General features: G+C 42.8%; 1 long non-coding RNA gene across 1 annotated transcript; it reads right to left on the bottom strand.

Moving 5' to 3' along the window:
- Positions 1-293: 293 nt before the first annotated feature.
- LOC310663239 lies at positions 294-1,562 on the bottom strand. Its single transcript, XR_014504421.1, has 2 exons — positions 1,397-1,562; positions 294-717 (listed from the first exon to the last, which is right to left on the bottom strand). It is a non-coding gene; the product is annotated as an uncharacterized lncRNA (long non-coding RNA).
- Between the last annotated feature and the right edge of the window lie 10,289 nt (positions 1,563-11,851).

Genomic DNA, 11,851 nt, shown 5'->3' with positions numbered 1-11,851 from the left:
AAATGCAATGATGAATGAAGACAGATGGCTTAATACTTTTTTCTTATTATTTGATCCCTGCTGTTCAGTTCAGGCCTCAGCACAATGATGTAGCATTTCAGGGAAAAGATACAACCCAGTAATCCAGCACTGGAGGCCAAGATGGAGAAGATCTCCACAGCCACCATAATGGGAAACAAGGGAAACCAAACTGAAAGATTCATATTTCCCCAATACAAATCTCTCTCTCTCTCTCTCTCTCTCTGTGTGTGTGTGTGTGTGCATGTGTGTAATAGAGAGAGAGACTTGGTAAGTTCTTTAATATTGGGCTTTATGAATATTTGCAGGGGAACGTTTTCAGCAGCAAAGTATCACAGACTAAAGCTAAACATCAGAGCTGAAGAAGACCTGAAGTTATAGTCATGAGTCTCTCCCTTCCAGCACCACTGTGCTCTACGCCACAAAAGTAAGTGCCTGAGTCTTGAATCTGAGCACCAGAGAGATGCAGGCGACTTTTCTTTCCCTTCTCCAAGTACTCTGCTGTGAAGCGTCCTTTGGTTTCGTTCTTTTCTTGGGATGCTATATACAAGAGGAGGGTCGGTGCTCTTCCAGGCTGCTGACGGTACCAAAAATGGGTGCGATATTCATTGGGGTTGCTGCAGATGATGGCAAACAGTCCCCCTTCCTGGACGTTCTGTGATAAGGGACTCTGGGTCACTTGGGAATCAGAGCCGCAGACTGCAGGATATTGAAGAAGGTATTAAAAGCATGCTAAAGGTTTGCCTTAATGTACACAGTCAGTTTTCATTCAGCAATTGGTAGTACATGAATTAAAGCACTATCTGCACAAGGTATAAATGTGGGGAATGGAGGTATAAAGTGAAACACAATCTTCCTTCCGCTGTCCATTCCTCACTTTTTAAAAATGTGTGTTTAAATCACTGCAGACAAGCTGAAATTTTCACACAAACACCCAGCCACCCTCCCAGATCCATGTTCTTAAAATATGAGCAGTGCACAAGGAGTTCTGTTCTCTCTCAGGAAGGATGAAAAACTAGGGGAGAGAATGAGTATAAGAAAGTACTACAGAAAGGGTCATGACTAGCTGGCTGAAACCCTGAACTAAAGCCTCCTACACGGCAGGCTTCATATTTAATTATTTCCCACTTATTTATGTACAGTGGTAACTCGGGTTAAGAACTGAATTCGTTCTGGAGGTCCGTTCTTAAACTGAGGTACCACTTTACTTAATGGGGCCTTCTGTTGCCACTAAGCTGCCGCCCTGCGATTTCTGTTCTCATCCTGAAACAAAGTTCTTAACCCAAGGTACTATTTCTGGGTTAGCAGAGTCTGTAACCTGAAGCATCTGTAACCCGTGGTACCACTGTATCTGTTTCCTAAGCTAAAATTTCCTTACCAATAGTCCACTGATATAGGACGAGTAGTTCAAAGAGATGCCTCCACCGAGTTAGCCAAGTTATTGAGGCCATCCTGGAGCCCACGGGCATCTCCCTCCAATTCAATAATGCAGACAAGCACCAAAGCTTGCTCCTTCCCGAGCTCAGTGACTTCTGCAGCCCTTAGTGGTTATCATACCAGAATCAGAAAAACCTTAGCCAGTAAACAGCTGCTTTCTTCTAAGAATGGAAGAACTTTTACTTCCATCTAGTGGTGGGAGGCTGTATAACTTATTTTGGAAGGTTCTCCAAATAGCCTAAACCCAATAGGAACGTGGGAGCGGCCTTATACATTGCCAAACCCTTGGTCCATCTGTCTTGGAGTTATCTACAGTGAGGGGGGAAATTATTTTATGCCCTGCTAAATTTGCTCCATTTGCCCGCTGACGAATCACAACAGGAAAACCCCCAGAAACCCAGAAGACAAAAGTCAGAGTTTGATGTGCATTATAATGAGTGAAATAAGTATTTGATCCCTTTGTAAAAGATGACTTAGTGCTTGGTGGCAAAACCCTTGTTGGCAATTACAGAGGTCAGTCGTTTCTTGTAGTTGGCCACCAGGTTTGCACACATCTCAGGAGGTATTTTGTCCCACTCCTCTTTGCAGATCCTCTCCAAGTCAGTAAGATTTCGAGGCTGATGTGTAGCTACTCGAACCTTCAGCTCCCTCCACACATTTTTGATGGGATTAAGGTTGGGAGACTTGCTAGGCTACTCCAGGACCTTAATGTGCTTCTTCTTGAGCCACTCCTTTGTTGCCTTGGCCGTGTGTCTTGGGTCATTGTCATGCTGGAATACCCATCCTTGACCCATTTTCAATGCCATGACTGAGGAAAAGAGGTACTCACCCAAGATTTGATGATACATGGTCCCGTCCATAGTCCCTTCGATGCAGTAAAGGTGTCCTGTCCCCCTAGCAGAAAAACACCCCCAAAGCGTAATATGTCCCCCTCCATGTTTGACAGTGGGGATGGTGTTCTTGGGGTCGTAGGCAGCATTCCTCCTCCTCCAAACATGGTGAGTTGAGTTGATGACAAAGAGCTCGATTTTGGTCTCATCTGACGACAACACTTTCACCCAGTTCTCCTCTGGGTCATTCAGATGTGCATTGGCAAACTGCAGTTGGGCCTGTACATGTGCTGTCTTGAGCAAGGGGGCTTTGCGGGCTCTGCAAGATCTCAGACCTTCATGGCGTAGTGTGTTACCAACTGTTTTTATGGTGACTATGGTCCCAGCTGCCCTGAGATCATTGACAAGTTCCCCCCGCCCCCATAGTTCTGGGCTGCTTTGTCACCATTCTGCTGATCATTGTAGCTACACAAGATGAAATCTTGCATGGAGCCCCAGACCGAGGGAGGTTGACAGTTATTTTCTGTTTCTTCCATTTGCGAATTATTGCCCCAACTGTTGTCACCTTCTCACCAAGCTGCTTGGCAATAGTCTTGTAGCCCAGTCCAGCCTTGGGCAGGTCTACAATCTTGTCCCTGACATCCTTGGACAGCTCTTTGGTCTTGGTAATGGTGGCTAGTTTGGAATCTGCTGGATTGATTGTTTCTGTCGACATGTGTCTTTTGTACAGGTACTGTAATGAGCTGGGATTACAGGCATTGACCTCTCCCTTACAGCAGGTGCTTCCAACGTCCGCTTGTTACATACAGTGAAGATACCAGGTAGCCTGATATCTGGCTGGTTATAGGGGATCAATTACTTATTTCATTCATTAGAATGCACATCAATCTCTGACTTTTATTTTATTGATTGTCAAAAAATCTCAAAGTGGTATAAGAAGAAATGCTGTTGTGAGTGAAAACAGATCACTTAATCCTTTCTTAATCCTTTCTTCATATTAATTGATCCCTGCTGTTCAGTTCAGGCCTCAGCACAATGATGTAGCATTTTGGGGAAAAGATACAACCCAGTAACCCAGCACTGGAGGCCAAGATGGAGAAGATCTCCACAGCCACCATGTGTTTCCCTCTTGTGCTCAAGTAGGTCGGAACAAAAGAGATCCAAACACTGCAAAATGCTAACATACTGAAGGTGATGAACTGGGCTTCGTTAAAACTGTCAGGTAACTTGCGGGTCATGAAGGCCGCAATGAAATTAGCAATGGCCAAGAGGCCCATGTAGCCTAAGACACAATAGAACATGGTGACAGACCCAACATTACATTGCACAATGGTTTCTTCAGCTACTGATTTCATGTCTAGATCAGGGAAGGGGGGAGACATTGTCAGCCACAGAGTACAGATAACAACTTGAATGAGGGAACCTGAAAGGACAATGGAATGAGTCAGTCTCTTTCCCACCCATTTCTTCATCTTAGATCCTGGCTTTGTGGCTATGAATGCTAGAGAAACAATGATGGTCTTTGCCAACACACAAGAAACAGCAACAGAGAAAATGATGCCAAAAGCAGGTTGTTGGAGAAGACAAGTCACTTTCCCAGGTTTGCCAAGGAAAAGCAAAGAGGAGAGGAAACAGCGCAGGAGGGAGACCAGGAGAGTGTAGGTGAGCTCTCGGTTGTTGGCTATGACTATGGGGGTATCTTTGTGCTTGATAAAAATGGCCAGCACCAAAACAGGAATCAGAGAACATATGACAGAAACTGAGGCTAAAGTGATAGGACAAAAAATGTATAACTTTGGGGATGCATCCATTTCTCTTCTTGTTTGGATGCTGATCTTCTGGGCAATTGAAACATGCATCCATGTCTGAGAAATGTAAAGAGAAGCATTAATAGAAATCCACAGCTATGAGGTTTTTCTGAGTGGCACATTTGTAGTTGGGGACAAATCTTTGCCATTTTAAGAGAAGGTCCAAAGTGGTTTGATAGGTCATTCTCCCATCAATGTAGCTGTCATAGATGTGGAAATCAAGGGTGACATTGGGCAAGATCTTAGGATTATCATTTATCTCTTTTATGGCAAACACCAAGGTCAGGATGTTCTGGTAGAACTTTGTTGCTACACTGTTGTAATGGTTCTAGGGGTTGCTCGTGCGTAAGTTGCCGTTATTCCTGGCTAGGTTGCCTAGTTGAACCCTTTCTGTCTGGACAGCCTCAAGTTCCGTGGCTGCCTCAGTCACTGGCAGAATCCGTCAGTGGGCGTTTCTTGAACCTCTTCCAGCATAGAAACTGTTTGACGCCCAGTCTCCTCCTACTTTGCCTGCGCGGAAGTCTTCTGCGCAAAGTGGGTGTGGGCAGCGGAGTACCCTCTCCGCTGGTCTCCGGCGAAGAGTCCTGGAGCCACCTCTCCAATTCCCCCATCTGCCCCCCTTCTGCACTGGTGTTACGCTGATTTCCTTCCCCAGCGGATGGGCTACCTCTCTCCCTACTGGGACCCTCTCCGCCATCCCTCTGGAGCCTCCTCTCCGCCTCCAGCTCCGATGGCAGTTCCCTGACAACTGTCAATAAGGCAGATATAAAAAGGGAGGGGAAAATACTTTAATGCCTGAGACCGTTATGTCCTATTCCTCCTATTCATAAAAACACACTCAGCCAAAATCTAAGTTATGATAGAGGACAGCAATTGTATTTGTGACCTGCAGTGTATCTTTGACACACCTGCTCTGTTCTTGGTTTCTCCCTTGCACTTTCATTTCTAAGCATCCTAGCAGATTGAACTTATTTCCCCATCTTATTAGTGATTTTATATCCTTACATTAATTATGTTATTTTCATTTTCTGTAGTTTTCGGTATTTCATTTCCCTCTGTTGATACTCCTGAACCATGCCTTTCTGCATTTATATGAATATGTATCTATTTCTTTATACCTGAAACTATATTACTGAATAACACTTCACCAATGGAAGGTGACAGAAGTCCACAAAAGCTTATGTATGATATTAATAATAATTTTTTATTTATATTTATGAAATTTTATTCACTGCCCCTCATTAGTCGATCTTAGGGCAGTTAACAACTAAAAAATAGAACATAAAATCATATAATACATAATAAAATAAAAACTAAAAAAAGGAAAACGGGTAAATGATACATCCCTTCATTAAGTCTTTTTGGTGTCACAGGAATCCTCCATGCTTTTACTGTATCTGTACATTGTTTTTAATTAGCTATCTTCTCAAATGCATATATCACACAAACATGCTCAGATTAACAAAGCTGAAGTGTAATGTTTATGACTTCCTTGGCGGCTTTGGTAAGAATGAAAGGATGCAGTTACAGAGATTGGAGGAATGAACATTCAAAAGGGCTTCATTTGCTTAAGCTCACTGACTTTGGTACCATCGTGTAGGCTGAAGCCATGTACTGTTAATATGCCCATTGTTCATATCAACACATTTTCTCTTTTCTGGTAATATAGGATTGGTTTATATCCCTTTGGTTGTGGGGCATATTAGTGCTTACTGTGGGATGTCAAACAGGTCCTGAGAAGGATGTTCCATGAATAATGATTCCTTAAAATAGTAAGTGATGTGAGAAGCAATCCCACCAATGAGGAGGTCACCTGCCTGGTACCATTCATGAGGCACAGGGATTGGATCAGTGGCAAGGCACTTCATTGTCCTGCCTTTGCACATTGTGTGAGGCAGCAGCAGCAGCAGCAAGAGCCTCACCATGGTAGCTTCAAAGCCTCTCTCAGAAGATGCAGATTCCTCTGTGTCCAAATAACTCCCCCTTCTGACTTTGGCTGTGTTGGTGGTTTTACTTTTAGCTTTCTTTATAACATCAGCAGACATAGAAATACTTTGAATATGAACACAAATCATTACTAAAACTCAATGAACACAAAAAAGAAGTGTTGACAGTAACAAAACCAGTAAAGACAACTCTCACACACCATGCTCCACTGCTAAATCCACCTGGTATAGGAGTTTATGTAATGCTATTTCTAGGCTTGCTTATTAGCTGTTTTCTGATATCCTCAGGAAACTCTTTAGAGTTCTGTCTAGCAGAACAAATTATTGTGACCTGAATAATTGCAGAGGGAGAAAATTACTTCATTGGATCTTGGGCTTTGAGTGGCATTTTTGATCAGAAAAATATATTTTTTTAAAAAAATTCAGATAGAAAAAGAAAATTGAATGTGTCCCTTGAAGGACTGAGATAGGGGGATTTGAGTGCAGAGTTTTTTGTTGAGTGAACCACAGCCAGAAAGTGGTACCCCAAAGAACAGCCAGCATCTTGCCTGAAGACATAAAGAAATGCTATATCCCCAAATGATTCCATAGTGTAAAAACAAGAAAAATGATTACATCATCTCTCATCTCTCTCTCCAACTATCTATCATCTATCTATCATCTATCTGTTAACATAGAGGCCAAGGTCCCTCCAGCCCCCCTCCAATAAAACCTCTCATTTGATGGACATGTCCAATCAAATGCTGTGTGTGTGCTGTGCCATGTGATTGATTATGTAGGGCAGGGCTTACCATCCCCACCCCAATATTTTATTCAAGATGGCTCCTTGGTCAGTTAATAATTTTATACCAAATGTTTTGAGAGTTTCTCCACAGTATAATGTGTGGCTGGCTCACCAGTAGTCCATAGCTGATGTGACACCCACAAAAGCCTTCAGTGACATTCTCAGGCAGAACCCCAGACTCTGAACTTGGGGAAAAATGGAAGTGAAACTCACAGCTCATCCACCTCCAACTCCTATTTATTGCAAAGGCAATTCCAGGGTGGAGAAACAAAACATTTCAAACCATAGCACATGTAATAAAACACAATCATATTTTATTTTTTAAAAAAATCAACTCATAAAACTGCAGAGGAAACCAGATCAAGTACTAACATGAATACCTGAATGAAAATGGGCGACATACAATATGCATACAATTTAGAGAAATTCAGCCTGATCTGCAGCATTTCAATACCAAGATTCAGCCACGGAGCAGGCCCTCTTGGGAGACACCTGAAGCACGCATGTGGTGATAAAAACTAATAGGGAAATTAAAATGCAAGGAAAACTTTCTGGACAGGCTTTGTAATAATTTAAAATTGAATAACTATGACTAATACTATATGAATGTATCTCCACCCAGCTACTTTGTCCAAGAGGCACTTGCTTATTGATTTCATAAAATATATACAATTTTATTGATTGTAAAACATCTCAAAGATTTTTTTGAAAAATGCTATGATGAGTGGAGACAGACGGCTTAATCCTTTCTTCGTATTAATTGATCCCTGCTGTTCAGTTCAGGCCTCAGCACAATGATGTAGCATTTTGGAGAAAAGATACAACCCAGTAAACCAGCACTGGAGGCCAAGATGGAGAAGATCTCCACAGCCACCATGTGTTTCCCTTTTGTGCTCAGGTAGGTTGGAACAAAAGAGACCCAAACACTGCAAAATGCTAACATACTGAAGGTGATGAACTGGGCTTCATTAAAACTGTCAGGTAACTTGCGGGCCAGGAAGGCCACAATGAAGCTGGTGAGGGCCAAGAGGCCCATGTAGCCTAAAACACAATAGAACATGGTGACGGACCCAACATTACATTGCACAATGGTTTCTTCAGCTACTGAATTCATGTCTAGATCAGGGAAAGGGGGAGATGTTATCAGCCACAGAGTACAGATACCAACTTGAATGAGGGAAGCTGAAAGGACAATGGTATGGGCCAGTCTTTTTCCCACCCATTTCTTCATCTTAGATCCTGGCTTTGTGGCTATGAATGCTAGAAAAACAATGATGGTCTTGGCCAACACACAAGAAACAGCAACAGAGAAGATGATGCCAAAAGCAGGTTGTTGGAGAAGGCAAGTCACTTTCCCAGGTTGGCCGAGGAAAAGCAAAGAGGAGAGGAAGCAGAGCAGGAGGGAGACCAGGAGAGTGTAGGTGAGCTCTCGGTTGTTGGCTATGACTATGGGGGTATCTTTGTGTTGGATAAAAATAGCCAAGACCAAAGCCGTAATCAAAGAACATAAGACACTAAGTGAGGCTAAAGTGAGCCCTAAAGGTTCTTCATAGGACAAAAAATGTTTAACTTTGGGGATGCATCCATTTCTCTTCTTGTTTGGATACTGACCTTCTGGGCAATTGAAACATGCATCCATATCTGAGAAATGTAAAGAAAATCATTAGTAGAAATCCAGCACCAACTCATCTGACCTAGCACACAAAGTCTTGCGGTGAATTGTACATTATGGCTGTTCCACCATCATTTCCCAGCAGTACTGACTGCTGAGGCAGATTTGTGGCACATTAGCCATGAAGGACAGCACATGAACCAGCAGTGCACATACTGGTGCATTTAAAAGTGGCATGAGATAGGCAGGGCTGATTTTGGGCCCTATATAAGAGGCACCCAGCTGCCCTCTTCTCCAACAGAAGCTCTTTGGAGGGGTCCTCCATCTGCAGCCTACCTGGGCGTAGAAGGGTGTCCTCCTTACATTGAAAGTAGCCAGGTATTGGTTGCATTTTTGCAGGAGCACACTTGGCCACAACATGGCTGGGGCGAGGACTATTCCCAGTGCCTGTGCAGGAGACCAGCCCAGTACACAGAGCCTTGGGCCCCTTCCTATCTGGCAGCAGCAGCAGCAACAGAAGGCCCAGTGTTTGTTTCAGTAATGGCTCCTATGGTAGTTGATGGAGACACCTCTGGGAAAGTTAAGTGGGCACCCATGAGTTGTGCTTGCCTTTTTGGTTTGGTGAGTAGCCCCTTGAAGGTATGTCGCTATAAGAACTTGCTAGCCTTTTGAATTTTTCTTGTTGAATCACTAGGTATACATATCTTAGGCAGATTTGCCAGATTTACCTTTCCCATGTAACCCATGAGTTGTGTGTGGAGTTGGCAGCCTGGTCTTCTTTCCTTCTGAAGTTTAATGGTCTGTCTTTTTGGAGGGCCAACCGCCTCCTTGAGGATGGGCTTCAGATTTGCTCAGATGCATCACCATATCAGGATTTTGGTGTCTGTTTTAGTGACAGCTGGTGCAGTATCCCATACCCGCTTCCTGGTCACAGTCTAGACTAATACGACTGCTACTACTATAATTTTGTACCATGCCCAGCCACTTTGGGCAGCTCCCAACATATATAAAAACATAACGAAAGATTAATCTTTAAAAAGCTTCCCTGTCTTCAGATGTCTTCTAAAGGTTATATAGTTACTCATCTGCTTGACAGGTGTTCCACAGAGTCGGTGCCACTACCGAGAATGCCCTCTGCCTGGTTCCCTACAATCTAATTTCTCACAATGAGGCAACAGCCAGAAAGCCCTAGCAGCTGTACCTCAGTGTTGGGGCTGAACAATGAGGGTGGAGATGTCCTTCAGGCATACAGGGCCGGGGCCATTTAGGGCTTTACAGGTCAGCACCAACACTTTGACTTATGCTTGGAAATGTACTGGGAGTCAATGTAGGTCTCATTTTGGTGTGATAAATGCAGGCAGGTGGTTAATAATTTGCCACGGGTCCTTTACCTTTAGCTTTTACCCTGTGCTGATCTTGTTGTGTTCTCTGAATTAATTGACCCAGCTCAAACCCAGCCTGCGTGTCAGTCTCTTTGTCTGGTCATCAGGATGCAAAACTTTTACCTACCTGTCTGGTTTGAAATCTTCCCCTCTGGGCATGGAGCACAATCATAGCAACAAAAACTTTCCCCTTCCTTCCTTTTCTTCTGATGACCAGAGTGGCAGGGTTCATTGCACAAAGAAAAGGGAAGCACCTGTACAAAAATGTGAGAGGAGTTCAGGATGAAGAGCTTTCCTATTTGTCACCCACAGAGTAACATTATGTTTCTGCAATGTGTATTAGAATTATTTATGCACCTATACATTGTATTGTTTTATGCCTTAAAGGACCTTTTCTGTTCATTTGTTTTGGGGTTTTTAATTTTCAAATAAAACACATAATTTTTTAGCAATATTTGCTAAATTTCAGCCCTGTTTGTGAAGGTAACTTTCCTATCAGTTTACTTTCAAGGTAAAATTGATTTCAAAGTTGGAATAGAGGGATTTGGAATGTCAGGTTTGCATCATGGCCCCACTCTTTGGACCTCCTGTGGAATGGGTGCATAGAAAAGGGCATCAGAGATGACTGCAGAATCTGAGACGAGTCATATGGGGGAGATATTGGGCTCCTCTGCCAAATCATGCACTTTGAACTGAACACAGAAAGTAATTGATATTTGGTATAGTCAGGCCATGATTGGTGTTATGTGCTGACACAATCTTGCTGAAGTGAGAATGCTAACCACTGAATCGTCTAAGCCCCCCACCTTAATACATTAAAATAACCTAACTTGCGGTTACCTAATTCTACACAACAGAAGTCCACTTAAGCCTCAAGAAGACCAAGCCACCTCCCATTTATCCTGCCTAGGATGGTACTAGCAGAGTCTTAATCCTGTCTGGATTCTGCTTCTGTTTATTAGCTCTCATACACTCCATTCCAGATATCGATCCAGCACCTCACCTGCTGCACCTGCTGAAGTAGAGATTTGTCCCCAGCATGTTGCTGGCAATGCACTCCAAATCTCCAGATGAATGAGCAGGTTCATACAGATGTAAAACAACATGATGAAGAAAACAATAGCCTGCAGAACACCAAACAAGAAGCTCCATGGGGCAGAACCACACTCCTCAAAACCACCCTCTGAAAACAACCATCTAAGGAGGACATCCTGAAGGATGTCATGGTTGATCCTATCAATAGCTGATGAGATCACAGAGAATTAACATGGACATGCTCCTCAATCTCTTTCCCAAAACAGATAATCACACAGAATGACCACCAAGTTTCCATGTCAAAACAGAGCCTAAAATGCAATTGGAATTGATTTGGAAAATCTGTTTTATCCATAAGCCATTGGCACACCTGTTAGATACATTTAAACACTAGCCAGATCACCATATACAGCCATCAATGTGACTGAGAAGGGATGAAGCACTTGAAATCTCATCTACATCAATCATAGAAACAAAAAATGCCATTGAAGGGGCAAAATCAGTCTTCAATATTCAGCAAAAAAATAAATGGAAGCCCTTCTTCCTGCTCTCCAAGAACTCTAACATATTTTGGTAGGCTAGAATATTTGTATCCTTTATGCAAAGCAATATTAGAAAGAACAGGAAATGGCAGAAAGTATTCCCTGTTTTTGCAAAGAGGTTCCCACATCTCTACCTGGTTAAAACTTTGGTGCCATAGAATTTTGTCCTCATTGATGATTAACTCTTTTTCTCCTCTATCACTGAGATCCACCCATCCAACTTTCACTCTCTGGAAAGACGTGTTTGGGAATGTGACCAGATTCATGATGTCAAATCCTCCTCTCATTTCCCTTTTATCATTAAATGATACCGTTTCTCCAGCTGAGTTGTTAAATGAAACACCTTGAAGAAATGAGTTGATCTGTTGTTGTTTTTAAAAGAGAAGACTCCGTTTATTTGAGGTTCCCAATTGAAACAGATTCCAAGGACAAGTTACAAGATGAAATGTTTCAAGAT

Source organism: Podarcis tiliguerta (genome assembly GCF_965153285.1).
Source record: "Podarcis tiliguerta genome assembly, chromosome: 13".
Classification (NCBI taxonomy): Eukaryota; Metazoa; Chordata; class Lepidosauria; order Squamata; family Lacertidae; genus Podarcis; species Podarcis tiliguerta.
The sequence above is the reverse complement of the archived record's forward strand: the minus strand, read 5'-3'. Positions and strand labels throughout refer to the sequence as shown.